At 34.7% G+C, this 14,174-nt stretch overlaps 1 long non-coding RNA gene and 1 other non-coding gene across 2 annotated transcripts in view; one reads left to right on the top strand and one right to left on the bottom strand.

Annotated features, from left to right (window-relative positions):
* The window catches only part of LOC125964070 (uncharacterized), a 162,118-nt gene that overhangs the window by 105,504 nt on the left and 42,440 nt on the right, over nucleotides 1–14,174 (top strand). The gene's annotated exons all lie outside the window — the stretch shown is intronic.
* Nucleotides 11,098–11,170, bottom strand: TRNAG-UCC (transfer RNA glycine (anticodon UCC)). The gene has a single exon. It is a non-coding gene; the product is annotated as a tRNA-Gly (tRNA).

Genomic DNA, 14,174 nt, shown 5'->3' with positions numbered 1-14,174 from the left:
GAGAAATGAGACACACATAGACAATCTGGTATATATGTGGGTGTGAAAGTGTACATTTCTGTTCATTTTTATATTTTGTGATGCCTAGCTTTTACTACACAGTACTGTTGGTAAAGTAAGGGGATAGGTTGCTGCTTTCAGCACAAGTAAGTAATTGTGTACATACTCCTAATTTGTGCAACAACCAGGGATTTGTTTGGCTTGATATTTTGAATTATATATTTAAGGAAAACAACAGTGGCTATAATCTGTATATCAAAGATAACCAACAATCTGACAGAAAAATATTTGCATCCAGTTCCTAATTTTCTGGGTGGGAAGCTTTCCATTACTGAAGTACATGGCCTGTAAAAATCAATCACAATACATAAACAGTATTTAAATACAGTGCATACTATCTGAAAGTAAACACTGCATTAGTCAATGTTATTTTTATTTCCTAAAGTGCAGTAATAGCTTTCCCTCTTTAGGACTTTAAAATTTGCATCACAGATTGGTTTTACAGTTAGTACTAAGAAACTGTGATGTGAAAATTGTTATATTCAAAACATTTAAACTGAGATATTCATTATTTGATATTAATCTTCTGGAAACTTCTTATTTCTAGAATCTAGAATTCAGCCAATAAACCATTTAAAATATTTACTGAGAAACTGTTATATGCAGGCTATGAACTGGTCATACAACTATGTTCTCTGTACTGGTAATAAAACAACAAATATTATAAAATTATTTTCTTCGAGAAACATACAGTTTAGTGGAAGTGACAAACAAGTAAACAGTCAAATAAATATCAAAGTATGGGAGGGGTTATGACAGAGTATGTGCAATATGTTATGATCAAGGACTAACCCAACTTTGGAAACTTAGGGAAGTATTCCAAAAATAAACACCTGAAAGTACCTTTTATACAGCAAAATACTTTATTAATTCACAATAAAAATAATGGCCAGACGACTGGATGCCTATACAATCTTCCTATGCCATTCCTTCAGATAAACCTGGGGCAAGCCAAAGCATGCTGAATGAGTGTGGAATTAGAACAACAGAGTTACATAAGTCAAAAGGATAAAACATGATATGATATGACAGTTGGCTACATCCATTTTCATTAGCAACGTTCTTATAAATAATACCAGTGGACTAAATACCCATTGCCTATATAACCTCACATCTATCTAGATATTAAGGATGATAAAAGTGTTAAACCTGGTTGACTAAATCTGCAATTTCTTGGGATAATGCTTGTATGGAAACTGTTAATATTTGCCTTTGGCCTTTGAGGGTTTCCATTTTCTATAGTTCCAAGGCAGATCACTCATGACTCTGATAATGTCGAAGCATTTTGAAAGCAGCCAAGATTTTATTTTACAAACTTTACCGAGTGTATATTTTACAATAGGATGAACATCAAATTAGGAGCACCATACCAGAGTCAAGCAATTTAAACTCTGTTACAGACTTTAGGCAAATCTCTCAATTCCTCTGTCGTTAATTTTCCTTACTGAAAAGTAAAAGCACTAAACCTGACAATTTTATTTTTCCAAACTTGGATTTAATCATTCAATCCTGTCATTACTGTGAATTGTCTGTAAAAATCAAAAATGCTTCTGTTAGCTCCAAATATGCTGTGAAATCTTCACTATGAGACTGGACTGAGTTTTACATTGTTAACTCAAATATATCATGATTATGACATATTAATATAAATGAAGACTTCTGGTTTCTGGTCCAACATGTAAGAAGCTTGGAAGTCATTATTCCATCCTACCAAAAAAACTGAAAAATCAACAAACCCTCTTATATCTGTTAGAGGGGTGAAGTCACAGGGCAAACCTCTATCCCCAAAATTAGAGAGACAGGCAGGTGCACACAGAGATCACAACTTGCTGGGGAAATAGCCTCCACAGGAACCAGTGCCAGGGTAAAAAAGAACCCTGAATTATAATTGATGAACTGTTGGAGACTCAGTGTGGACAACTCCAAGAAGAGTTAAAAACTCTAGGGGGACTCAGTCATCATCGAGGGGACCCCGTAATTGGTGAGTTTTACTTCCTGAATCTTTACTAGGTTCTCACAATGAATATCACAGAAAAATCCCCACCTGCTTCCAGTAGGGAGAGAAGAAAAGAAACCACTTAGAAATATGCCCAAGAATTCTGTTCTTAACAAGGTCTGCTCTCAAGAGAAACTAGTTAAATAGAGCCTAACCTGCCTGGTTTTTATCAGAACCTAACTGACCTGGTGGAAGGGAAATGTTCAACTCCACTTCTAACTTTCCACATGGGAGAAGAGAACGAACGTTAGCCTGCTCCAACCATACTGTACAACCTAAAGTGGGTGTAGAGGAGGACTGATAATTACGTGTAGGTCACAGTTCAGAGTTACAGACTTATTAAAAGATTTAAGACCTATTCGTTACTTTAAAACTCTTCCCCTCTACACACACTATCACTAAATTAATAAAGGCCTGTTTAGAGCAGTTTCTTTTACTCAATACATCATGTCCTGCTATCAAAAAAAATTACAAGATATACTAAAAGGCAAAAATTACAGTTGAAGAGATAGAGCAAGCGACAGAATCAGACTCAAACATGGCAAGAATGTTGGAAGTATCAGGCTGAGAATTTAAACAGTTATGATTAGTTTGATAAGGGCTCAAATGAATAAAGTAGACAGCATGAAAGAATAAATGAGCAATGTAAGTAGTGAGATGGAAATTCTAAGAAGGAATCAAAAAGAAATGCTAGAGATAAAAAACACTGTAACAGAAATGAAGAATGCCTTTGACAAGCTTATTAGTAGCCTGGATATGACCAGGGGAAGAATCTGAGTTTGAAGATATCTGCATATAAACCTCCAAAACTAAAAAGCAAATAGTAAAAAGGCTGAAATAAACAGAAGAAAATATCCAAGAACTGTGAAACAAATACAATCAATGTAACATGTACATAATGAAAATAGCAGAGAGAAAGTAAGGAAGGAAGGAAAGAAGGAAGGGAGGGAGGGGTGGAAGGAGGAAAAGAGGGAGGGAGGAAAAGAGGGAGGGAGGAAAAGAGGGAGGGAAGGAAAGGCAAGAGGAGGAGGGGAGGAAGGAAGGAAGGAAATATCCCACAAATAATGACAGACCCAAAACCACACATCCAGGAAGCTCAGAGAACACCAGGCAGGATAAACACCAAAATACAGAATTTAGGTATACCATTTTCAAACTATGAAGATTCAAACATAAAGAAAAATTTTTTGAAAGATGCTAGAGGAAAAAATATCTTACCTATACAGCAAAGATAAGAATTACATCCAACTTCTACTTTGAAACCATGCAAGTGAAATACTAGAAGTGTTGAGAGGAAAAACAACAACAACAAAAAACACCAACCTAGAATTCTGCACATAAAAGATTATCTTTCAAAAGTGAAGGAGATATAAAGATTTTCTCAAACAAAAGTTAAGGGAATTTGTTGCCCGTAGACCTGCCTTGAAGTGAAACTGATATGGTATAAGAAAGGAGAGAAAATGGAATCATATAAAATGTTCAGTTAAAACTACAAAAGGCAGAAAAAGAGTGAAAGACAAAAACAGAAACAATAAGGGCAACAAATAGAAAATATGTTAACGTTTTTGGCAGATATTAACAAATATGGTAGATGTTATTCTAACTGTATCTACAGAGATTATCAGAGGAGATCAAAAAACAAGACCCAACTATATGTAGTCTATCAGAAACCCACTTTAAATATAAAGATACACATATATATGGATTCAATAAAATGGATAGGGAAAGATATACCATGATTACACTAATCAAAAGAAAGCAGGAGCAGCTGTATTAATTTTAGACAGAGCAGACTCCAGAGTAAGAAAAGTTATTAGAGATAGAGTATTATTACATAAATGATAAAAGAGCTAATTTTTCAAGAAGACATAATGAACCTTAATGCGTATGTGCCTAACAACAGAGTGTCAAAACACATGAGACAAAAACTGATAGAAATGCAAGGATAAATATCAAAAGATGAATCCACTATTACAGTTGGCCACTACAATTCCCCTCTCTCAGAAACAGACAGATCCAGCAGGCAGAAAATCATTAAAGACACGATTACCTCAGCAACACCAACTGTTAAAATGGACAACTATAGACTACTTTATCCAACAAATGCAGAATACACATTCTTCTCAAGCTCACATGGAACATTCACCAAGATATACCACATTCTGGGTCATAAAACATACCTTAATGAATTTACAAGAATATATATAAAACAACTTTTGTTCTCAGACCACAACAGAATTAAACTAGGAATTAACAATAGAAAGATACCTGAAAAATTCTAAGTACTTTGAGATTAAACAACACACTTCTAAATAATGCATGTATTAAAAAAGAAATCCCAAGAGAAATTTTAAAATATTTTGGACTAAATAAAATGAAGACAAAACATCAAAATTGTGTATCTACTGTAGAAAATCTTAAAGAATCAACAAAAAATACTCCTGAAACTAATATAAGGGACTATAGCAAGGTTTCAGGATACAAGGTTAATATAAAAAAGCCAAATGTTTCCCTCTATACCAACAACAAACAAGTGGAATTTGGAATTAAAAGCATTATACTGTTTACATTAGCACTCCAAAAATGAAACATTTAAGTATAAATCTAACAAATACATATCAGATCTACATGAGGAAAACTACAAAATTCTGGTGAAAGATATCAAAGAACTAAAGAAATAGAGAAACGTTCCCTGTTCATGGATAGGAAGACTCAATACTGTCAAGATGTCAGTCCTTCCCAATTTGATCTATAGATTCAATGCAATCTCAATCAAAATCCCAGCCATGTACCAAAATGTTCATTGCAGCTCTATTTACAATAGCCAGGACATGGAAGCAACCGAAGTGTCCATCAACAGATGAATGGATAAAGAAGATGTGGCACATATATACAATGGAATATTACCCAGCCATAAAAAGAAACAAAATTGAGTTATTTGTAATGAGGTGGATGGACCTAGAGTCTGTCATACAGAGTGAAGTAAGTCAGAAAGAAAAAAACAAACACCGTGTGCTAAAACATATATATGTAATCTACAAAAAAAAAGGTCATGAAGAACCTAGGGACAAGACAGGAATAAAGACACAGACCAACTAGAGAATGGACTTGAGGATATGGGGAGGGGGAAGGGTAAGCTGTGACAAAGTGAGAGAGTGGCATGGACATATATACACTACCAAACGTAAAATAGATAGCTAGTGGGAAGCAGCCGCATAGCACAGGGAGATCACCTCGGTGCTTTGTGACCACCTAGAGGAGTGGGATAGGGAGGGTGGGAGGGAGGGAGATGCAAGAGGGAAGAGATATGGTAACATATGTATATGTATAACTGATTCACTTTGTTATAAAGCCGAAACTAACACACCATTGTAAAGCAATTATACTCCAATAAAGATGTTAAAAAAAAAATCCCAGCCTGTTATTTTGTGGATATCAACAAATTAATTCTAAAGTTTATATGGAAAAGCAAAAGACCTAGAATAGCCAAGTTAATATTGAAGGAGAAGAACAAAGTCAGAGTACTAACACTACTCAACTTCAAGACTTACTATAATGCTACAGTACTGCTTTTCTTCAGTAGGTGAATGGATAAATAAACTGTGGTACATACAGAAAATGGAATGTTACCCAGTGCTAAAAACAAATGAGCTAACAAGCCATGCAAAATTAAGGAGGAAAGTTAAGTGTATATTACTAAGTGAAAGAAATAGATCTAAAAAGACTACATACTATATGATTTCAACTATATAAACTTATGAAAACTGTAAAACTATGCAGATATAAAAAGATCAGTAGTTGCCAGAGGTTTGGAGGGAGGGAAGGATGAATTGATGGAGCAATGAGGATATTTACGGCCATAAAACTAGGTTGTATGATACTATAATAATGAGTACATGTCATTACACATTTGTCTAAACCCATACAATGCACAACACTAAAGTGAATCCTGATGTAAACTATGGGCTTTGTGTAACAATGACATGTCAATTTAGATTCACCAGATGTAACATAATGTACCACTCTGGTGGGGGCATTTGGTAAGAAGGATGCTGTGCATGAGTAGGGGCAGTGTGTATATGGGAAATCTCTGCACCTTTCTCTCAGTTTTGTTGCTCTAAAAAACTGAAGTCTATTAAAAAAATGAATAATACTTTCTGTATTAAATACATGATTTCATAAGAAACATTTAAAATGATAACTAATGAATAAAGATAATTTACATTTTAATTATTAGTAAGAATGACAGTAGAGTCATTTCTATTTTGAATATAATTTATTTTTCAACATAAACACGGCCTTTTGAGGCTACAATTTTTATGATATTCAGGAATCTGAGAACCATAAATAATTACATGTGGCAGTGCATCCTTGTATTAGAATTTCTTACTTCTAAATGTTAAGGCTGATCGTGACACTGGGATTCACCACAAAGGATTTATACATAAAAGATATCAAACGTTTGTTTTCCTTTCCTGAGCAAAAAGAACTTTAAAAGTTCTTAATTTGCTTTGTAAAAGCTACTGTTGATTGTTCCTTCATGCCAGGCTGCAGTGATAGTGATAAATGATGTTGATGCCTTAGGGTGATACCTAACTAAATTAGCTGGTAAAGCTAAACTGTATTCTTTTTCAATTTTTAATACTATGCAGTAGTGATGGCTGTTCAGCCACAATTCAATTGGCTTTGCTTACTTTGTGATTTAATTGTTTATAAGGAGGTAATGAAAATTTAGAAATGTATAACAACAAGGGAGAAATATGATTTTACTACAGATACTAAGAATAAGACATGCTAACAGGAGTCCAAGGAGCCTTAGGAATGTTAAAGAAATTCCACTTAAAAGCTTCTTCTCCTTTTTTAAAATTTATAATTGCTAAGAGAAACAACTTTTTGTCAGGAGAATACAAAAACTCATACTTGTGATGAAGTATTGTGAAACTATAAAGCTTGGAGGTGGGAAGTATGTAAAAACATACTGAAACATACTGATAATGATCTCATTAACTTATCTTTCAGACTCTCTCCTCCTCCTATGTACCCTTTCTTTTCAGGCTGCTGCTAGGTGAATAATTAATGTTACTTTATTATTAACATTATGATGGTGCAGCATGTGCTTTTGTAAAAAGAAAAAAATTAAAAGGTAGTAAAACAAGGGAAATAAATTATCCCCTTGAGATTTGTATTTATTTACCATATTACATATAAGAATAGAAGAGGACAGAAATAAACTGAAGGGGATAAAAGAATAACTTGAAAAATAAATCTCACTATACAACTGTAAAACAGAGAAAAATGACATGCTGGTATGTTCTTTAAAAACTGTTAAACTGCACGGAATCCATGCCAATAAGTAAAGCATCATTATCTGTGCATTTATGAGCACATTTACAAAAGGCACAAAAAGTTAGTCAGAAGAGGCAGAACTCTAAAGAACTGGCACCCACAGATCATTAAACAATATTTCAGGTCAAAGTGCTCTCTTTTAAAATCTTCTTTAAAAACCCAAGGGACTATTAGAATATCTCTTTTCATTTTAAACCTGAATTTGTGCTTACTGCTTCTGCTACATACAAGAGGAATTTTTTTTTTTTATTTTTTTTATTTTGATATCCTGGAGGGCAGTTCTACATACAGAAATGAGCACTGGGGAATTTAGTTTAATTAATTTCCATTTATTGAAGTCACAAATTTTAAAGTCTAGATGCCCAAAATTTATTCAAGGTTATTAGGACTATAAAATTTAGCAATCACTTTTTAGGTAACTTTTGAAAAATGTTTGGGGTCATTAAAAAATTCATGTGTTTTTAACTATTTGCAACAATCTTTACATATTTAAATTATTTAATTTCCTTTTTTATATTTCAAGTAATATTCTTCTCAATTACTTAATCTGATAAATATTATAAACTAAACTGGCAGATATGATAAAACATACAGCCTCTCAAATGTGTCTGGAGTATAAATTACTAAATTTCTACATAAAAATGTAAATTAGTCCAAGATGTTATCTGTTAGTTTTCTTTCTTATTTCTCTGAGTATCCTATATTGTTGACCTAAAATAAATAGACTGCCAGATATTCAGATATTTCTCCAACAAAGGTTGGTTTATTCAGGATCAACAGAGAACTGCAATTTGAGGTCTATGACCATGGTGAGCCATGTGCAAGTCCCCACAAGGCAAGGAAAGAAGAGCGCTTTTAGGGATTGGATAAGGATGCTGGGGATGCTATTGTAAACAAACAGTCAGTAGCTTTTCACTGACTGAGTCTTTCCCAGGAAAGAAGAAGAGTCTTTCTTCTTTCTGTTGGGCTCTAGTATCATGGCAGGGCATAAGAGTTCCCCCTTCTGGTCTCCCAAATCTATTTAATTGAGGTTTCTGTTTATTAATTTTTTTTTATTTCCCCGTTGCACAAGATCTTTCTCCAAAAGCTTTATCAACTGGAATACTAAAGAATGCACTGCATAAATCAATCACAGTCAAAAATTTACTTTTGGTGGGAATGGATGTTAGTAACATATGAGAGTTAGGAACAACAGGGTGTTGAGGAATAACAGTGTTGTTTATTGCTCGGAGGTCCTGGACAACTTCAACCCTCAGCCCTTAGGTTTTCTCACCAGTAAATGGGAGTTTTACAGGGGCTAGTATAGGGATGATGAGGCCTGGAGCCATGTAATCTTCTATTATGGGCTTTATGTCCTGAAGGACTTCTTTAGTTATAGGTAATTGATTAATTCTAGGAAGAGATTTTTTTTTTGGGGGGGGGGTCCTTTTTGAATTTTGATGGTAGATGCACTATGCATTTTGCCAACATCAGTTGGAGATTTTGCCCATTAGGAAAGTGGTAGCTGATTCAATAAAGACAAATGGTCAGTGTTTTCAGAATCTGCTCTAGTAACATCAGAGATAGAACAAATAAAAGATTTCAAGGGGTACCTTAATTCACCTGGTGAGTTATTTTGATAATTACAGTCAATATCTAGAATTATTTTCCCTTTTGGAAGACATTTTAGTATGATGCTACTCTAAGAAGTCTCAGCCTGATAAATGGATAGGGGTAGAGGTATCAAAAAGAAAAGGGGGGATATCTCTCAGAGGGCCAAAACAAAAATGAACAGGTTCAGAGGCAGAAACCTCTTGAGGTTCATGAGAAATCTCCACTATTTGAACTGTTTTAGTAAAAAGGCAGGAGCCATTTTATAGTAGTGGGGTTAAGCACTGAGAGTGTGGCTCTAGTGTCAATAAGGACTTGAAGAGATTCATAGTAACAGAAGAAATTTTCACCTATTGAGGTATGGGGGAAGTCATTCTCACTTATAACATGGTTTGGAGTGAATTTTATGCAAACTAGAACAGCCTGTTTTGTTGTCTAATCAAATGTGCATTGTACATCTGCTTCAACCATTAAAGAAAATAATGCATTTAAAAGTCAAAGTGGAGTAACTGTGGTTCAGGTTTTCAAAAATGGAGCCTGGCAGCGATTGCAGATGTGGTTTCAGACACCTTTGTGCATCACGGAGAACCTGAATTTTCTGAACTATATCAAACTCAAGGATACCACGAGCCATTCTCTAAACAGGATCTGCTGCCAGCTGCTAGGGGCAACCTTATGGTCTCAAGGTCTCTTCTTGTAACTATACAATCATTTCAGACCCCAAACAATCCTTGCTTAACAAGCACCCATACTTCTTCCCTGCTCAAATTATAATTCTTGACAAACGACTTAAACAATTTTACAGTTTTTGCTTATACAAGCCTCACCCATTTTGCAGTCCAACGGAATACAATTCAAGTGCTTTTTGAATCTGTGAGTCTCCCAGGCTATACTCCTCAGTGTGGCTCTAATAAAACTCTGTTTCATTCCTACTATAGATTGTTTATTGATTATTTCTACTAACATCTCAAGAAATGCTTATCCAAGCTGATTAAGAAAGGTTTGGAAGAGCCCCTGTAATTCCTGGGAGCCTTGTCATTAAAAACTGGGAGGACATTGGAAAGGTTGCATGTAAAGCTAAAGGTGAATGAAGTGCTTAAACTTTTAACAATCTCTCTTCCAGTGTGTTGGTTCTTTGCAATGATAGCAGAAAGTAGGAAGGTTTGGATTTTGTTTAGGAGCCTATTTGCTGGAGTTAAAGATTAAGAATCTTGGCAGTCTTCCTTGGAGGTGACTCATCTGGAGTAGGAGAGAGGTGGTTTGCCAAATGAACTAAATCTGGAGTGGAAATAGTTTCCCCTTTCATTCTGAACCTTTTTACTAGAAGGGAAAGGTCTCAGTTCAGCCCATTAATAAACAGAGGGTTTAAAGCTACCTGGGTGGAATCAAAATACGGAAGACCAGAATTTTTTAAAAAAATAATCTGAAGTCTATTGTAATAATCATGAACAGGTTTGTCAGATTTCTGGGTGCAAGCCTGAATTTTGTTCCAATCAAAAGCCTTTTGAAAAGCCCTAGGCATTGCTTGATAAAGTTGCCTAGTAATTGCCCAAGCCTGATCACATAATAAATTAGTGGGCTGGTCTCCCATTTGTAATTCTAGAGACCTTTCAGGCCTTTCTCAATTAGTGGTTTTCATCCAGTGTAGGGCCTGATCTTCACTGACAAGCATGTGAACTAGCTGATATGAGTCAGAGAAACCAGACTGAAAATTTGAATGACTACATTAAATTCCTCAGCAAATCTGTGAGGATCTTCAGTTACTTTGGGAAATTTTTGTCTATGGTTTGCAATTTAGCTTTAGTCCAAGGAAAATAAGAAATTAAAAGTGTAGTCTCTGGATCCTCAGAAGGCTTAATTTTAAAGGGGCCAGTTCTGACAAGTTCAAAGGAAAAGAGAATGGGGAGAGCTTCAGAGAAAAGGGGAAGTGTGGTGGGAGAATTAGTATAGGGGATTTGAGAGTATGGTGGAGGCGTAAACAGTATAGAAAGGAAGGAAGAAAATGGTGCTGGAGGTGGAGCCTGACATACAGAAGTCAAGGAAGAGCCTGGGGAGCCATTTTATCTTTTTTTTTTGGCTGCACTGCGCAGCTTGCAGGATCTTAGTTCCCCAACCGGGGATCGAACCCATGCCCCCTGCAGCGGAAGTGCAGAGTCCTAACCACTGGACCACTAGGGAATTCCCATTTTATCTTTCTTAATCATTTATTTACCTCAGTTAACCTTAAATCTTATTTTACAGAGAGGCAATTTTAGATTCCTGATAACATTAGGAAGCCTCAAAATATCAATCAAAATATACCACTCAGTTCTAGAATTTTTTTTAGCTATTGTAGTCCAATTCAGTTTTAAGAAAATTAAGTTTGGAGATTTCAAAAGTTCCCCATAATGGCCACTGATATTTTAAATTGCTTTTGGTCAGGTGGTACATTTATTTAGAAATGTTCATGAGGAAGGACTGTAGTTTTTAAACAAAATTGGCGAGAGTCCCGGCAGGGGTGGGGGGTGTCAAAATACTTAGATAACTGGGATCCTATTTCCTGCAGGGTTTTCCTCTAGAGAAAATAACAATTTTCAAACAGCTTACAGCACAAATGACAAATGGTTCAATTCAAACAGCTTGCAAGCCAATCCCAGTCAATTCAAAGGAAACAGCTTGGTCCCAAAGGAGTCAGGCCAAAGGATTTTTCAGCCAGTTTTCAGAGAATAGCTCTTCCAAAAGTACAGGCCAAAAGCTGAAAAATCCTGCACTGTTTCAGAGAAACGACCCATGTTTCCAAAGTAACAGACTTCAGGAGAAGCAGTACCTGTTCCAGGGAAAAGACTAAAGGCTAGCCAGTTTCAGTGAAAGTCTGATCTCAAAATCAGACTGAAGTGAGTACTTGCATACAGATCGAGGCCTTTACCAGAAAGACAAAACCTTTAAATGAGAGATAAAACCTTTAAATGGAGAGTTTCAAAGCCAGATAGGGTGGGAACTCAGATCCAGAAGAAAAACATACCTTTAAACTCCAGGATTGGTGAGAAAAACAGTGAGCAACAATGGGGTCTATTGTGGGTACCACTCCTGTTTGCTCACCAGCCCCAGAGCTATCATAAGTCTTCTCTGGTCCTCGTATGAGCCACAAAATGTTGACCTGAAACAACAGACTGCCAGATATTTCTCCAGCAAAGATGGGTTTATTTGGAATCAGTGGATAATTGCAATTGCAACCATGCAATTGCAACCATGACAAGCCCCCAGAAGGCAAGAGAAGAAACATTTTTATGGAGAGGAAAAGGAAGTTGGGAGGGTTAGAGCAAACAAAGAGCCCATGCCTTTTCACTGGCTGCGTTCTTGCCAGGAAAGAAGAGGAGTCTTTCTTCTTCCTGTTGGCCTCTGCTATCATTACAGGGCATAAGAGCTCCTCCTTCTGGTTTCCCAACTCTATTTAATTGAGGTTTCTGTTTATTAATTTTTTTTACAATATGGATTTATCACAAATTTTTTTCTTTTTTTATCTTGATGGACATACTTCTAGTTTTTTCCATTACTAATAAAACTGCTATGAATATTTTCATACACTAATTTCTCTTGGGTGTTAAGTGAAAGAATCACAACCAAGTACAGACTGTTAAAATTTTTTAAATTAAAGTTAAAATTATTGAAAATGTTTCTTAACACAATAATATTAACACGTATTGTGGCTTTCTTAGAAATTTCTATACCGAGTTACATATCTTCCTGGGTTGAAAAGATGTTAGCACACTAAGAAAATAATTACATTATTCCAAACATTTTGGGCCTGATGGATATTGATTGAGGTTGCCTAAAAATCTATGCTGCTGCCTGCATTCCTTAGGCTATTCTGGTAGGATAACTGAACGCTATATTTTTTTCATTCCTTATCACTGACTTCATAACCTAAAGGAGATAATTCTATAGTCCAAAATCTTATATTCAAGTTATACCTTACCTAATTCTTCATTTGCCAAATGAAATCTGCAATAACCTAGTTTTCTATATTACCTAATTACATTTCTAATTCATCTGGTCCTTAGATATGTTAATAACCTTCCTTGTTTAATTCTAGAGGCCTCTGAATTTCATGTGAATCCCATTTCTTAGGACCATACAATTTTTAAAAAAGAATACTATCATATCTGATAACTCTTTATTTCTCCCATTACTTCCATTGGTTTTTCTGACACAACTCCCTAGGTCTATTTACTCATACTTACAAATCATGTCTTTCTAAAACTAAAATAATGACTATCTAATGCTGGAAAATAAAATATTTTAGTTCAACTTAAAAAGCATTTAATTAAAAAAAAGCATTTAATTTGGAAATGATAACAAATCATGGATTTTTTGGAACCATCTATATAAACAGAAATATATCATTTACTGCAAATAGTTCAATTGTTGAGTTTTCATTTTTTTAATTAAAATATATTTTATAATCTACTTCTAATAAAATGTATGGCCTGAATGCTCAAAGAATATATTTAGGCTCCTCTATAAAACACTTATATTAACGTATTTAAATAATACATTTTTTGTAAACAATAACACTAACAAATTACCATGCTGAAAATTAAAATATAAAGTGCTAGTGTCTGTATTTTAAATTTAATTACTTTGAATTTCTTCATGAAAATATCTTTGAGTTACTGGCCTATTTCGAAATATCTATAGTACAGGGTGTTATAAAGATTAAATGAGAGCCTGTCTATGAACAGTGTAGTACAATGTTAGTACCTATTAGGGGTTTGTAAAATTAGCTGCTTTTATTTAAAATGCTATTTCTAAGGCCTTGAAAACTGATTTTTTCCTTTTAACATTCCAAAACTATAGGCCAAACTTCCTGAAGTAACTCTTTTTTAAGGAGCACATTCCTTTCAAGGAAGCAGGTTTCAAAAGACTTTATTTTCCTTCTGTAGGACTGACTTTACTTCCTTTTGGATTTGTTGTTATTATTTACATTAGGATAGGCAGAGTAAAATTAAAAATAATCACACACAGAAAAGGAAACAAGATAAACTAAATACTAACATTCCATTAAAAACATTTAACTTCTGATCACTGACATGAGATGGAACATCCCTGAGGATTCTGTAAACGGTAATAGCTTCATGATATAGTCACCTATTATAAAAGTCACATAATAAATATAACAAAAGGTTTTAAAACTATAAATGTC

The sequence above is a fragment of the Orcinus orca genome, chromosome 3 (genome assembly GCF_937001465.1).
Source record: "Orcinus orca chromosome 3, mOrcOrc1.1, whole genome shotgun sequence".
NCBI lineage: Eukaryota > Metazoa > Chordata > Mammalia > Artiodactyla > Delphinidae > Orcinus > Orcinus orca.
The sequence above is the reverse complement of the archived record's forward strand: the minus strand, read 5'-3'. Positions and strand labels throughout refer to the sequence as shown.